Below are 16,539 nucleotides of genomic sequence, written 5' to 3'. Positions count from 1 at the left end.
TTACACGAGCGCCTTCAAGGACTTCCTGAAAATAGTGCTCGGAGGGTACTCGGCTTTTTTCCGAATCTCGGGACGCAACAATGGTGGTCTCCATCTCTGCCCAGTATGTCTTGACACGGGCAAGAGCCATCCTTGCACCCTCTATGCATGCCGACCTCTTCATTGCATTAATACGCGGCACCGCGTCAAGGAATTGCTACACCAAGCTGAAATAACTCTTCGGCTCCGATCTCCCCGGCCACAGGTGACCCATGACGTACTTCATGGCGAGTCCAGACAACCTATCAGTTCGGCCCATTGAGCCAAACGATCATCCACTGCCAGTGGACGCTCTGGATTGTGAAACTATGACTAGAAAAGCTTTTCCACTTTGCAATCTTTTTGATCTTGAAAGTGTTCGGTCGCATCAGCAGCACTCGCTGCCAAGTCCAGATAGGTATCCTCCACACTCCACATCCGGTCCAACGGAGCAAACTTCAGATCGCAAAATTTCCTTCGCAGCATAAAGGGCCTACCAGCCGCAATCTGTTTGGCTTGACGCAGCTCCTCCTTCGCAGCTCTCATCGCAGAGCGCGCGTCCTTGGCATTGGCAACGGCCTTCTCCAAGTCCGTCTGTTTCGCCTGGTCTTCTTTTTCAAGAAGTCTGCAACGGTCTGTAGCGCTTTTTAACTTTTCGGCCATCTCGGCCATTTCTTCCTTGCTTCGGCAATGAGCAGCCTGTTCGGCTCTCAGCTCTTCAAGGGCTTTCCTGGTGGCCGCATCACTTTCGCTGGCTTGTTCTTTAGCTCGGGCAAGTTCTGCCCTAAGACTCTCCATGGCGGCCGCACCATCTGCGTCAAAGCACACACATCGTAAGACACAGGCATAAAACTGTTCTTACTTGATGCCGCCCGAGGAATTACATACCTTGAGCCTCATCAAGCCGCTTATTAACAAGCGTGATGTCGGCACCTGCCACGTCCAGTTGCCGCTTTAGTTCGGCAAAATCTTCAGTTCGGCTCGATTCCGGACACCTCGCCGCCTACATTCAAAGGAGACATCTTAGACCTGGGATTATGATCCTCCACATGCCGTCATTTCTTGACGACGCGCAGAGTCTCAGGGGCTACTATCTACACAGGGCGCATCTTATTCATGCGCAACTGACAAAAGTGTACATTATCTAATGTAAACTCTTGACGGCCTCATGCAATCCGCTCTCTGCGGATGAGATCCTTTCAATCACCGTGCCCATCAATGCACGGTGCTCCTCCGAGATAGAAGCTCGCCCCAGCAGAATCTTTAGCTCCTCCGGCCGAGCACCAAACGGTGCCGGACTTGTCCCACGACCTCTTTCCAAGGTCGGACGCGGAGAACCTCGGGGGGCCACATAGCTATCTTCCGCCCCTGCCGGATTCGGAGAAACCCTCCGCGATGACACCTCAGGGTCGCCCGCCACGCTAGGCGGCACGGCAGGGGGAGGCGTCCCACTCTCCATCATCTCTGGAAGGAGATCCCCTGAAGACGAGCTCTGCTGAGAAGGGCTGAGGTCCGAGCTACAAGGTAAAATTCGGTTAATCTTCTCAGATATAAATCAAGGATTTCCCTCATCCCTCAAAAGGAAAATATTTTCCTACTTACAGCTCGCTGGAGGGCTGATCCCCTTGAGGGCGTAGTCCGGCCGAGGAACTCCCCGGCGTCGGACCCTCTGACGAGGATTTTTTTCCCCGCTTCGAGGCCATGGTTTCCGGGTCGTCAGAGGCGGCTCTCTTCTTCCCCTTAGGAGAGGAATTGTCGGTTCCTCCCTTCGGAGCAGCCTCCTTTGAGGAGGCCATAGCTTCCTTGTCCTCCCCTCCAAAGGCATTATTTCCAGCATCCTGACCAGCAAGGGATTCCGGCCTGGTTTCAGGAAGGGGAGCCGGACACCTGATCATCTTTGCCTTCTCTATCCACTCCTGTTTAAAAGGACGGCTCTTTTAGGGGCAAGTTTATGACAATTATACGGATAGAAGGTCCGGGCACAAGGTTGCTTACTTGAGTATCCGGGTGATTGCAGCTTAGGCCTGCGTCCTCGGTTAAATCCGGACACATCTCTTGTGATCCAAAGAACAGTTTATACATCTCCGTGGGTGTTGCGCCCATGAAATTCTGGAGAGCTCACGGTCCCTCTGGATTAAACTCCCACAGGCGAAGGGAGCAACGTTTGTCGGGCAATATTCGGCGAATCAGCATGACCTGCGTCACCTTGACCATGCTGAGGTCTCCTTCCAAGAGATCCTTAATGCGGCCGTGTAACAAGGGCACGTCTTTGGGCAAACCCCAATCTAACCCTCTGTTAACCCATGACACCAGCCGTGGTGGGGGACCCGAGCGAAAGGCAGGAAGTGCCACCCACTTGGTGCTCTGGGGAGTGGTGATATAAAACCACTCTCGTTGCCACAAGCCTAGCTCCTCTTGAAAAGAGCCCTCGGGCCATGGAGCATCAGCATTTTTGCTTATAACAGCGCCTCCGCACTCTGTGTGCCGTCCCTTGATCATCTTCGGCTCCACTTTGAAAGTCTTGAGCCATAATCCGAAGTGAGGGGTAACACGGAGGAATGCTTCGTATACAATGATAAACGAGGAGATATGGAGGATGGACTCCGGAGCTAAGTCGTGGAATTCCAGCCCGTAATAAAAGAGCAGTCCCCTCACAAAGTGGTCCATCAGGAAGCCTAACCCCCAAAGGAAGTGAGACACGAACACTACGCTCTCACCGGGCTGGGGACTGGGGATAGCCTGCCTTTGAGCAGGCAACCTGTGTGAAATTTCGGCGGTCAAGAACTTAGCCTCTCTCAACTTTAGCACGTCCTCCTCCGTCATGCATCCATCGGCCTTGAAGGTCGGATCCAGACATTGTCGAAAGTCTGAGGCACCCGGAATCTGGAGCCTATGGTGTTGGAACTCGAGGCGACAGACGAACTCGTTTTGGGATTGGAGAATAGGAGTAAGGCCCTGGTCTCTTTATAAGAGGTTGAATACCAGCAGCCCTCCCCGTAACCGTTTGGGACTCGCCTTTAAATCGAGAAAACATGCTAACGGGCACGATTGGGTTACCCACGTCCGTATTGATGAGAATCCCGTAAAACGAGGGCACACGATCTCTGCTTTGACAAGACATGCCAAGGAGACTGCCTCGCAAAACACGCTGAGGTGGGAAAGTGAAATCGATTCGAGTAAAGGACTTGGCTGTAGTGTGATGACACACTACGGAATACGTCAGCAGATTTGATTTGTGTTAATATTATTCTCTCTATGGCAATATGTGGAAGCTTATTTTGCAGAGTCGGACACTACTCTTGGTGTTTACAATCTTCTATGAAGGACTTGAAGGAGGAACCCGCCTTGCAATGCCGAAGACAATTTGCGCGCCGGACTCGTCGTCATTGAAGCCTGGTTCATGGGCTACTGAGGGAGTCCTGGATTAGGGGGTGTTCGGGTAGCCGGACTATACCTTCAGCTGGACTCCTGGACTATGAAGATACAAGATTAAAGACTTCGTCCCGTGTCCGGATGGGACTTTCCTTGGCATGGAAGGCAAGCTTGGCGATGCGGATATTCAAGATCTCCTACCATTGTAACCGACTTTGTGTAACCCTAACCCTATCCGGTGTCTATATAAACCGGAGGGTTGTAGTCCGTAGGCAATCAACTCCATATACAACAATCATACCATAGGCTAGCTTCTAGGGTTTAGCCTCCTTGATCTCGTGGTAGATCTACTCTTGTACTACCCATATCATCAATATTAATCAAGCAGGACGTAGGGTTTTACCTCCATCAAGAGGGCCCGAACCTGGGTAAAACATCGTGTTCCCTGCCTCCTGTTACCATCCGGCCTAGACGCACAGTTCGGGACCCCCTACCCGAGATCCGCCGGTTTTGACACCGACAATCACTTTGCACTACTTACTTTGCTCGAGCTGTCATTATAAGATGCATCGACATCATTTTGGTCATTGGTATCATAAAATAAATTCCACTCATTAGTAGGCATGGATCCAGGAATTGAACTTAGCCGGGGCGAAACATTTGAGGTATAAAATTTTTGATTGACAATTGCAAGACGGCTGAACCAAATCTCACAAAATTCAAATATGAAGCTTGATGCACTCGAAAATTAACATAACCAATGATTTAGAACAGTTCAAGATTCCCGTCAATTAAGTGATGTAACAGCCAAAAATCACAAATCTAACATGAACGTCACAAAGATCTACTAACATGGATTCCCATTGATTGAATCATTCATTCCATGGCTCAGAATGTCCAACTTCATGACTAATAGATGCCTACAGCAGGTGAACAGTCTGGATACCAATATATATCTTAGAACAAGTAAGAAAATAGTTTGAAACCTACTGATTGTGCTTGCTGATTTTGCAAATTGTAGTTGCGCGTTTGCACGAGCTCAATGATCTGCTACCGCTGCCTCCTCCCACACAGGCCACGCCTAGGACATATTCTTTTGGTTTTCCCATCCGTGGACGGTGGATTTGGATCAAGTGTCGGGCGGCCGGGGGCCCGGCGAGGCGGAGCTCTGTGGCAGCGTGCCGGCATGGGCTGGTTAGTCTCGCTAGGCGCTGTACCTGGGGGACTGCCTCTGTACCTGTTCGGGGGATTGAGTTGTTGTCGGGCTAAAGATTGGGCTATGGGCTGCTATTGGGCTTGGGTGTGACAGTGCAGTCCAGTTCAAATCCCAACTTTTATCGGCCTAGGTAGAAAATGAACCGTATTTTTTGTATACAGGATTTCGGCTACCCGGGGCGGCTGACCAGAGTCGCCCCTATCGTGGCGCCGCCACTGATGTGGGAAAATTTTAAATATGATATGTAAGATTTGATGCGTTTGTCATGTCACTTTAAACTAACCTGCATAATTTTAAACTTACATGGCTATCGCTTTCAGCATATGAATCATCTACATCCATATCCTTATTGTCATCATCCCCACCTACCTGTGCAAAGTCAAACAAGTACATGTTAGTGCCATTGCGGTTGCTTGTATTTAATATGCTTGACAACATGCAGACCACTTACATTGCCTCTATAAGACTCATCCAAACTCATATAATTTTCCCCTCCATGTTCGTCTTCATCCAATGACAATGATCCGTCCTCGCTACCGCCATCATCACTATCGTATCCGATTTCCGCCTCCATCTATACACGTTTATATATAATCAAATATCCATTCAAACAACATGTAACATCGTCACAACTAAAATCCGTTTTTAAATCACTATGCCAACTAAAATCCATTTTTAAATCACTATGCCAACATGTACCTCGTTGCCTTCGTCAGACATGACAATAGCGTTGATATTGACCGGTGATGAAGGCTTGAGGGCGAACAGCACGCCGAGCAGACGATGGCGGCGGCGTCTGCCCAACCAAGGCAGTTGTCGGCATCGACTTCGTGCAGAACGCGTCGATATTACTGGGTGCTGGCGGCGACTTTATTTCCCCGTCGGCCAGCTACTGCCGGAGATGGCAGCGGTGGCGCGATAGGCGACGGCAGAGGCGAGGGGAAAATAGGGTTCGTAGGGGAAAATAGGGTTCGCCCGATCGGGCGTGTTTTGTTTCTCAAACCGCACGGGCGTACACAGCGGGCGGGCGGGCGTTTGGGTGTACATCGAGCGGGCCATAAGCGACCGGCCGTACGGTGACGCGGGTGGGCGTACGGCGGGCGGGTATTCTAATACGCCGTATGAAGCACACCTCAGTCTTTTTAATTAAGGGTTAATTATCCTTTTGCCCTTAGTGGTGTCCATGTGCTCAGTTTTGCCCTCAGATGCGAATTGTGCTCAGTTTTGCCCCTAGTCCATGCACAACTACTATGACGAGGCCAAACAGCCATATTTGAGTCCATTCCGTCCGCCGGCGTTAGTGGTTGTGGGTCCGGAGCTTACACGTGGGACCGCATGGACGTGGGTCCGGAGCTGACATGTAGCCTCGTGCAACTAAATCCCCAAATCATTTGTAGGATTCTAGCTCACTCTGCCCATCCGCCGGCCGGCCGGCCTGCACCGCCGCCGCCACACGCGCCGCAGCCAGCACCTACCCCGCCACCAGCTGCACGGCCTGCTCCGCTGCTACCTTCCTGCACCGACGCTCCACCGCTACCCGCGACGCCCGCCACCTTCTTGCGACGCCACGGGTGGGGTGCACGCTGCTACCTCTTGAGATGTGTTGGTTTTCTCTTGAAGAGGAAAGGGTGATGTAGCAAAGCAGCGTAAGTATTTCCCTCAGTTTTTGAGAACCAAGGTATCAATCCAGTAGGAGACCACGCGCGAGTCACCTCGTACCTATAAAAACAAATAAGAACCTCGCAACCAACGCGATAAAGGGGTTGTCAATCCCTTCACGACCACTTGCAAGAGTGAAATCTGATAGAGATAATGATAATAAGATAAATATTTTTGGTATTTTTATGATATAGATTGAAAGTAAAGATTGCAAAATAAAATAGATTGGAAACTTGTATGATGGAGAATAGACACGGGGGCCATAGGTTTCACAAGTGGCTTCTCTCAAGATAGCATAAGTATTACAGAGGGTGAATGAATTATTGTCGAGCAATTGATAGAAAAGAGAATAATTATGAGAATATCTAGGTATGATCATGTATATAGGCATCACGTCCGTGACAAGTAGACCGACTCCTGCCTGCATCTACTACTATTACTCCACACATCAACCGCTATCCAGCATGCATCTAGAGTATTAAGTTCATAAGAACAGAGTGACACCATAAGCAATATGACATGATGTAGAGGGATAAACTCATGCAATATGATATAAACCCCATCTTTTTATCCTCAATGGCAACAATACAATACGTGTCGTTTTCCTTTCTGTCACTGGGCTCGAGCACCACAAGATTGAACCCAAAGGTAAGCACTTCTCCCATTGCAAGAAAGATCAATCTAGCAGGCCAAACCAAACTAATAATTTGAAGAGACTTGCAAAGATAACCAATCATACATAAAATAATTCAGATAAGGTTCAAATATTTTTCATAGATAATCTTGATCATAAACCCACAATTCATCGGATCTCGACAAACACACCGCAAAAAGAGTTACATCGAATAGATATCCAAGAAGATCGAGGAGAACTTTGTACTGAGATCCAAAGAGAGAGAAGAAGCCATCTAGCTAATAACTATGGACCTGAAGGTCTAAGGTAAACTACTCCCATATCATCGGAGGGGCCATGGAGTTGATGTAGAGGCCCTTCGTGATCAATGCCCCCTACGACGGAGCTCCGGAAAAGGCCCCAAGATGGGATCTCTTGGGTACAGAAGGTTGCGGCGGTGGAAATAGGGTTTCATGGTGCTCCTAGATGTTTGCGGGGTACGTAGATATATATAGGAGGAAGAAGTAGGTCGGTGGAGCCACGAGGGGCCCATGAGGGTGGAGGGCGCGCCTAGGGGGTAGGCGCGCCCCCTGCCTCGTGGTCTCCTCGTTGATTGCTTCACGTCCACTCCAAGTTCTCTGGATCACGTTTGTTCCAAAAATCACGCTCCCGATGGTTTCATTCCGTTTGGACTCCGTTTGATATTCCTTTTCTACGAAGCACTGAAATAGGCAAAAAAACCAGCAATTTGGGTTGGGCCTCCGGTTGATTGGTTAGTCCCAAATAATATAACAATGTAAAATAAAGCCCATTAACATCCAAAACAGACAATATAATAGCATGGAGCAATCAAAAATTATAGATACGTTGGAGACGTATCAAGCATCCCCGGGCTTAATCCTGCTCGTCCTCGAGTAGGTAAATGATAAAAACAGATTTTTTTTTTCATGTGGAATGCTTCCTAACATATTTATCAATGTAATTTTTCTTTATTGTGGCATGAATGTTCAGATCCTAAAGATTCAAGATAAAAGTTTAATATTGACATAAAAATAATAATACTTCAAGCATACTAACTAAGCAATCATGTCTTCTCAAAATAGCATGGCCAAAGAAAGTTATCCCTACAAAATCATATAGTCTGGCTATGCTCTATCTTCATCACACAAAATATTAAATCATGCACAACCCCAATGACAAGCCAAGAAATTGTTTCATACTTTTGATGTTCTCAAACGTTTTCAACTTTCACGCAATACATGAGCGTGAGCCATGGACATAGCACTATAGGTGGAATAGAATGGTGGTTGTGGAGAAGACAAAAAGGAGAAGATAGTCTCACATCAACTAGGCGTATCAACGGGCTATGGAGATGCCCATCAATAGATATCAATGTGAGTGAGTAGGGATTGCCATGCAACGGATGCACTAGAGCTATAAGTATATGAAAGCTCAACAAAAGAAACTAAGTGGGTGTGCATCCAACTTGCTTGCCCACGAATACCTAGGGCAATTTGAGGAAGCCCATCATTGGAATATACAAGCCAAGTTCTATAATGAAAAATTCCCACTAGTTTATGAAAGTGACAACATAGGAGACTCTCTATCATGAAGATCATGGTGCTACTTTGAAGCACAAGTGTGGAAAAAGGATAGTAACATTGTCCCTTCTATCTTTTTCTCTCTTTTTTTATTTGGGCCTTCTTTTTTTGGCCTCTTTTCTCCCTTTTTTTTATTTTTCGTCCGGAGTCTCATCCCGACTTGTGGGGGAATCATAGTCTCATCATCCTTTCCTCACTGGGACAATGCTCTAATAATGATGATCATCACACCTATTTTTACTTAGAAAAATACTTAGAAACAAATATGACTCTATGTGAATGCCTCCGGCGGTGTACCGGGATGTGCAATGAATCAAGAGTGACATATATGAAAAATTATGAAAGGTGGCTTTGCCACAGATACGATGTCAACTACATGATCATGCATGGCAATATGACAATGATGAAGCGTGTCCTAACAAACGGAACGGTGGAAAGTTGCATGGCAATATATCTCGGAGTGGCTATGGAAATGCCATAATAGGTAGGTATGGTGGCTGTTTTGAGGAAGGTATATGGTGGGTGTATGATACCGGCGAAAAGTGTGTGGTAATAGAGAGACTAGCAAATGTGGAAGGGTGAGGGTGTGTATAATCCATGGACTCAACATTAGTCATAAAGAACTCACATACTTATTGCAAAAATCTATTAGTTATCCAAACAAAGTACTACGTGCATGCTCCTAGGGGGATAGATTGGTAGGAAAAGACCATCGCTCGTCCCCGACCGCCACCCATAAGGAAGGCAATCAATAAATATATCATGCTCCAACTTCATCACATAATGGTTCACCATACGTGCATGCTACGGGAATCACAAACTTCAACCATAGTATTTCTCAAATTCACAACTACTCAACTAGCATGACTCTAATATCACCATCTCCATATCTCAAAACAATTATCAAGTATCAAACTTCTCATAGTATTCAATGCACTTATATGAAAGTTTTATTATTCCTAAAAGTAAATTACCATATTGTTCTAAAGGACTCTAAAAATAATATAATTGAAAAAACATGAAAGATCAATAATTTTTATAAAATAAAACCACCACCATGCTCTAAAATATATAAGTGAAGCACTAGAGCAAAAACTATATAGCTCAAAACATATAAGTGAAGCACATAGAGTATTCTAATAAATTCTGATTCATGTGTGTCTCTCTCAAAAAGTGTGTACAGCAAGGATGATTGTGGTAAACTAAAAAGCAAAGACTCAAATCATACAAGACGCTCCAAGCAAAACACATATCATGTGGTGAACAAAAATATAGCTCCAAGTAACGTTAGTGATGAACGAAGACAAAAGATGGGATGCCTTCTGGGGCATCCCCAAGCTTAGGCTTTTTGGTGTCCTTGGATTTTACCTTGGGGTGCCTTGGGCATCCCCAAGCTTAACCTCTTGCCACTCCTTGTTCCATAATCCATCAAATATTTACCCAAAACTTGAAAACTTCATAACACAAAATTTAAAAGAAAATCTTCGTGAGCTCCGTTAGCGAAAGAAAACAAAACACCACTTCAAGGTACTGTAATGAACTCATTCCTTATTTATATTGGTGTTACACCTACTGTATTCCAACTTCTCTATGGTTTATAAACTCTACTACTAGCCATAGATTCATCAAAATAAGCAAACAAAACACGAAAAATAGAATCTGTCAAAAACAGAACAGTCTGTAGTAATCTGTAACTAACACAAACTTCTGCATCCCCAAAAATTCTAAAATAAATTCCTGGACGTGAGGAATTTATCTATTAATCATCTACAAAAATAATTAACTAAATAGCACTCTCCAGTAAAAAATTCGCAGCAATTCTCGTGAGCGCTAAAGTTTTTGTTTTTTTACAGCAAGACCAAAAAGACTTTCCCCAAGTCTTCCCAACGGTTCTACTTGGCACAAACACTAATGAAACACAAAAAACACAACGAAAACAGAGGCTAGATAAATTATTTATTGAATAACAGCAAGGACAAATATTGGGTTATCTCCCAACAAGGGCTTTTCTTTAAAGCCTTATAGCTAGGCATAAGATTTCAACGATGCTCACATGAAAGACAAGAATTGAGGCACAAAGAGAGCATCATTAAACACGTGAAAAAAATATCTAAGTCTAACATACTTCCTATGCATAGGCATCTTATAGGCAAACAAATTATCAAGGCAAGCAAAAACTATCATATGCAAGGAAGAGGAAAGAAACAATAGCAATCTCAACATAACGAGAGGTAATTTAGTAACATAAAAATTTCTACAACCATATTTTCCTCTCTCATAATAATTACATGTAGGATCATAAGCAAATTTAACAATATAGCGATCATAAAACATATTCTTAACACGATCCACATGTATGCAAAGTTGACACCCTTCCAAAATAGTGGGATTAACATTAACTAAAGTCATGACCTCTGCCAAACCCACTTTTATCAAAAACTTCTTAAGATTGAATATTATCCAAATGTGTGGGATCTAAAGTTGACACTCTTCCAAACCCACTTTCAATACTATTGCAAACATTATAATCAATATCATATTTATCATGGGGCTTAAATAATTTTTTAAGTTCATAAGAAGAATCACCCCAATCATGATCATTGCAACAAATAGTAGTCATAGCAAAACTAGCATCCCCAAGCTTGAGGTTTTGCGTATCATTAACTGATACATCTCCAACGTATCTATAATTTTTGATTGTTTCATTCTATTATATTATCTTTTTTGGATGTTTATGGGCTTTACTAAACACTTTTATATTATTTTTGGGACTAACCTATTAACCGGAGGCCCAGCCCAAATTGATGTTTTCTTGCCTATTTCAGTGTTTTGAAGAAAAGGAATATCAAACGGAGTCCAAACGGAATGAAACCTTCGGGAGAGTTATTTTTGGAACGGAAGCAATCCAGGAGACTTGGAGTAGACGTCAAGGAAGCTTCGAGGAAACCACGAGGCAGGGAGGTGCGCCTGCCCCCCTAGGCGCGCCCCCACCCTCATGGGCCCCTCGTGGCTCCCCTGACCGACTTCTTTCGCATATATATGTCCATATACCCTAAAACATCGAGGAACGGAATAGATCGGCAGTTCCGTCGCCAGAAGCCTCCGTAGCCACCGAAAACCAATCTAGACCCGTGCCAGCACCATGTCGGAGGGGGGAATCCCTCTCCGGTGGCCATCTTCATCATCCTAGCGCTCTCCATGACGAGAAGGGAGTAGTTCTCCCTCAGGGCTGAGGGTATGTACCAGTAGCTATGTGTTTGATCTCTCTCTCTCTCGTGTTCTTGAGTCGGCACGATCTTGGTGTATCGCGAGCTTTGCTATTATATTGGGATCTTATGATGTTTCTCTCCCTCTACTCTCTTGTGATGAATTGAGTTTTCCCTTTGAAGTTATCTTATCGGATTGAGTCTTTAAGGATTCGAGAACACTTGATGTATGTCGTGCATGTGCTTATCCGTGGTGACAATGGGATATCACGTGATCCACTTGATGTATGTTTTGGTGATCAACTTGTGAGTTTCGTGACCTCGTGAACTTATGCATAGGGGTTGGCACATGTTTTCGTCTTGACTCTCCGGTAGAAACTTTGGGGCACTCTTTGAAGTTCTTTGTGTTAGTTGAATAGATGAATCTGAGATTGTGTGATGCATATCGTATAATCATACCCGTGGATACTTGAGGTGACATTGGAGTTTCTAGGTGACATTAGGGTTTTGGTTGATTTATGTCTTAAGGTGTTATTCTAGTACGAACTTTATGATAGATTGAACGGAAAGAATACCTTCGTGTTATTTTACTCGGACTCTTGAATAGATCGATCAGAAAGGATAACTTTGAGGTGGTTTCGTACCCTACAATAATCTCTTCGTTTGTTCTCCGCTATTAGTGACTTTGGAGTGACTCTTTCTTGCATGTTGAGGGATAGTTATATGATCCAATTATGTTATTATTGTTGAGAGAACTTGCACTAGTGAAAATATGAACCCTAGGCCTTGTTTCCACGCAGTGCAATACCGTTTCGCTCACTTTTATCATTAGTTACCTTACTATTTTTATATTTTCAGATTACAAAAACCTATATCTACTATCCATATTGCACTTGTATCACCATCTCTTCACCGAACTAGTGCACTTACACAATTTACCATTGTATTGGGTGTGTTGGGGACACAAGAGACTCTTTGTTATTTGGTTGCAGGGTTGTTTGAGAGAAACCATCTTCATCCTACGTCTCCCACGGATTGATAAACCTTAGGTCATCCACTTGAGGGAAATTTGCTACTGTCCTACAAACCTCTGCACTTGGAGGCCCAACAACATCTACAAGAAGAAGGTTGTGTAGTAGACATCAAGCTCTTTTCTGGCGCCGTTGCCGGGGAGGTGAGTGCTTTAAGGTATATCTTTAGATCTTGCAATCGAATCTTTTTGTTTCTTGTTTTATCACTAGTTTATTTTATAAAAGAGAACAAAAAATGGAATTGAGTTTGCCTCATACGATTCATCTTTTTAATATTTTTCATGAGAATGATGGAAAGGCAAATTGTGCTCAAGTGCTAGAAGAAGAAGTCTCTAAAATATTTGGCACTAAATCTTTGAATGATGAGCATGATTTCAATGTTGTTAGTATGAACTCCTTGAATATCCTTATTACTAATGATGATTGCACTAGTCATGATGAAAATGTCTCTTATAAGCATGTGAACTTTTTTGGAATACATAGAGCTTGCAAGTACACACCAATTAGGGAAAATAGATTTTGCAAGAGGCATAAGTATTTAGAAACCAAATGGTTGCAAGAGAGGCTAGATGTTTGTGCTGAAAATTTAAAATTTCTTCGTCATACTTGTGAACTTTGCAATGAACATGGTCATTTAAATCTCCAATGAAAATTGTTTCATGATCATATCGTGTCCAAAAATTGTGATGATTTGATTTCCCTTGCACATCATAATGAACTTAGTTTGCTTTTAGGTTATGAAGAAATGAAATGTATAACTAAGCATATTCTAGAATATAACCTTGAGAAATTCCTCAATATTGATCTAGAAAAAAATTATGTATTGTGCGGTGAATTGCATTGAAAATCCTTATATTGCCAATTACATAAGGAAAAGAAGACGAATAGAGGATGGAGAGAATACTAATGAAAGGGAAGAGGCTTCCTGTCATGGTTTTGTCACGGAAGATGTCCTCGTGAAAGGACTTAGTCGTGGAGCCATCGCTACGGGTTAGCTTAAAGGGGTTAAACCGAACAAGGGACACAAGAGTTTTATACTAGTTCGGCCCCTTCCATGAAGGTAAAGCCTACGTCTAGCTGTGTTGGTATTGCTGGGGTTTCGATGACTAGGGAGCGAATCCGCTTTGCCTGGCTCTCGAGTTGTTGTCTGTTGTCCCTAAACTGCCGCCGGGTCATCCCTTTATATACATAGGTTGGCGCATGTCGGTTTACAGAGTCCCGAGGCCGGATCATCAATGTGTCCAACTCGGTCTCTATCCTCCCTATATTACAATACAAGTTACATGAGAAAGTCGGTTTACATCTACAAGCCTTAACCCGCCTTTGGGCCTTCGTAAAGCGCCACCATCCTTACGTCTTTATGGGCCTCTAATCTTCATAGAGTTAACCCGGCTACCCCTGGCCGGTTTACGTCCAGTAGTAATATCCCCAACATTAGGCCCCAGATTGATTTGAACTTGTTCATGTCAATCTTCAACACTTAGAAAAATTCTTGCCCTAGCACCTTCGCATGGATCTTGTAAACCGCCGTGATGTCACCCTTCAGATCCGCAGTAATCCGTCATGATGTCACCTATTCGTTGAAGCCGAAGATGCCCTTTATTAATGAGTATCCAACCATCGAGGCGACAACCTTATTAAATATCCATTTTTGAGCTCCTGGATTCTCGCGCCCGTCGCTTATCTGTTCGCCTTATAAATAGGGCTGAGACCCCCCCCCCTTTCTGTTTCCTCCGCTACCTCTTCATCTCTTCTTCTTCCTCACGATGTCCCTGCGCCAGAACGCCGCCGCCGTCGTCAAGCTTCATCTTTGCTTCATCCTTGGCCGCTGCATCGACCTGAACGCTCCAGAGAACCACGACACACCTCCGCTACCTTAACAGCTTCGGTAAGTTTTCCCCCTTTTCTTCATAGATCCACTTTAGGGTTTTTGTGTTCATCGGAGTTCGTCACAGCTCCGGTGGTGTTCTTCTCTTTTCTTCCCGGTAGCATCAAAAACTAGCTAGATCTGCTAGCTCTTCGTGCGACTTAGTTCTTATCTGAACCTGATCATCCCCTTCATATAGAAGAAAACTCATCTGAACCTGATGAACTGATATCTGTAACTCAGTTCTTGAATATATTCTCATTTTCTATCACCCTTTAAATCTGAAATCACCATATAAATCTGTGAAACCTGTTTCTCGCACTTAAGTATTTTTCAGATTTGTACCCTTCACACCAATATAGGCGATTTAACTTTTTGAAGTATGATAATCCAGCAGGTACCATTAGTCCCCTTTTAAACCGCCAATTGATTTATACTCCGGTTTAATAGTATGCATATACCTCTGCCTCTATTCATTCCTTATCATTCATAAATACCCAGTCGTTGGTTTACCAATTTGCACATACTTGGATTCCTTTTCCTTGTTGTACTTTATGCACCACCATTAATGAATCGTAAACCAGCATTACTTTCTTCCCAGACTTTCACTTGCAATGGCCAAGCAGTTTTATTCCTGCAACTGGGTCCCCTCCCGAGTTACTGAGGAGCAACTCAACGGAATGGTCAAGATTGGCACCTTACCGAAGAAGAATGAGATCTGGTGGCGAGTTCCTGGGCCAGAAAATCCTCCCACCCTTAAGAAGGGTGAAGTAGTGGTGTTTGTTACAGTAGTGGTGTTTGTTTGTAACACCCACGATGCGGCTATATCTCCCACATGTCGGCGCACAACTTAGAGGCATAACCGCATTGTAGGCAATGTCGCAAGAGGGGCAATCTTTATACATCCCATGTACTGAAGAAGAAAGAGGTACAGAGTTGGCTTACAATCTCCACTTCACACAATACATAAATATAGCATTACAATCATCAGATACAATCAAGGTCCGACTACGGAACAAAAATAAAGATAACCCCAAATGCATAAGATCCCCGATCACCCCAACTGGGCTCCACTACTGATCGTCTAGAAAGGAAACGTAGTAACGTCCTGAGTCCTCATCGAACTCCCACTTGAGCTCAGTCGCATCTCCTGGAATGGTATCATCGGCACCTGCATATGGTTTAGGAAGTAATCTGTGAGTCACGGGGACTCAGCAATCTCACACCCTCGCGATCAAGACTACTTAAGCTTATGGGTAGGTCAAACGTATGAGGTGGAGTTGCAGCAAGCACTAGCATATATGGTGGCTAACTTACGCAAAAGAGAGCGAGAAGAGAAGGCAAAGCACGTTCGAGAATCTATGATCAAGAAGTGATCCTAGAACTACTTACGTTCAAGCATAACACGACGCCGTGTTCACTTCCCGGACTCCGCCGAGAAGAGACCATCACGGCTACACACGCGGTTGATCCATTTTAATTAAGTTAAGTTTCAAGTTTTCTACAACCGTACATTAACAAATTCCAATCTTCCCATAACCACGGGCACCGCTTTCGAAAGTTCAAAACCCTGCAGGGGTGTCCCAACTTAGCCCATCACAAGCTCTCATGGTCAACGAATGATATTCCTTCTCCCAGGACGAGTCGATCAGACTCGGAATCCCGGTTACAAGACATCTCGACAATGGTAAAACAAGACCAGCAAAGCCACCCGAATGTGCCAACAAATCCCAATAGGAGCTGCACATATCTCATTCTCAGGGCACACCGGATGGGCAAGACGTCGGGTTGGCATAGACCCTGGTTGCCCAGGGGGCGCTAGACTTCTCCCAGTTTGGACCAACACTTAGAGAAGCACTGGCCTGGGGGGTTAAAATAAAGATGACCCTTGAGTCCGCGAAACCCAAGGGGAAAAGGCTAGGTGGAAAATGGTAAAACCAAGGTTGGGCCTTGCTG

Source organism: Triticum aestivum, chromosome 3A (genome assembly GCF_018294505.1).
Source record: "Triticum aestivum cultivar Chinese Spring chromosome 3A, IWGSC CS RefSeq v2.1, whole genome shotgun sequence".
NCBI classification, from domain to species: domain Eukaryota; kingdom Viridiplantae; phylum Streptophyta; class Magnoliopsida; order Poales; family Poaceae; genus Triticum; species Triticum aestivum.
The sequence above is the reverse complement of the archived record's forward strand: the minus strand, read 5'-3'. Positions refer to the sequence as shown.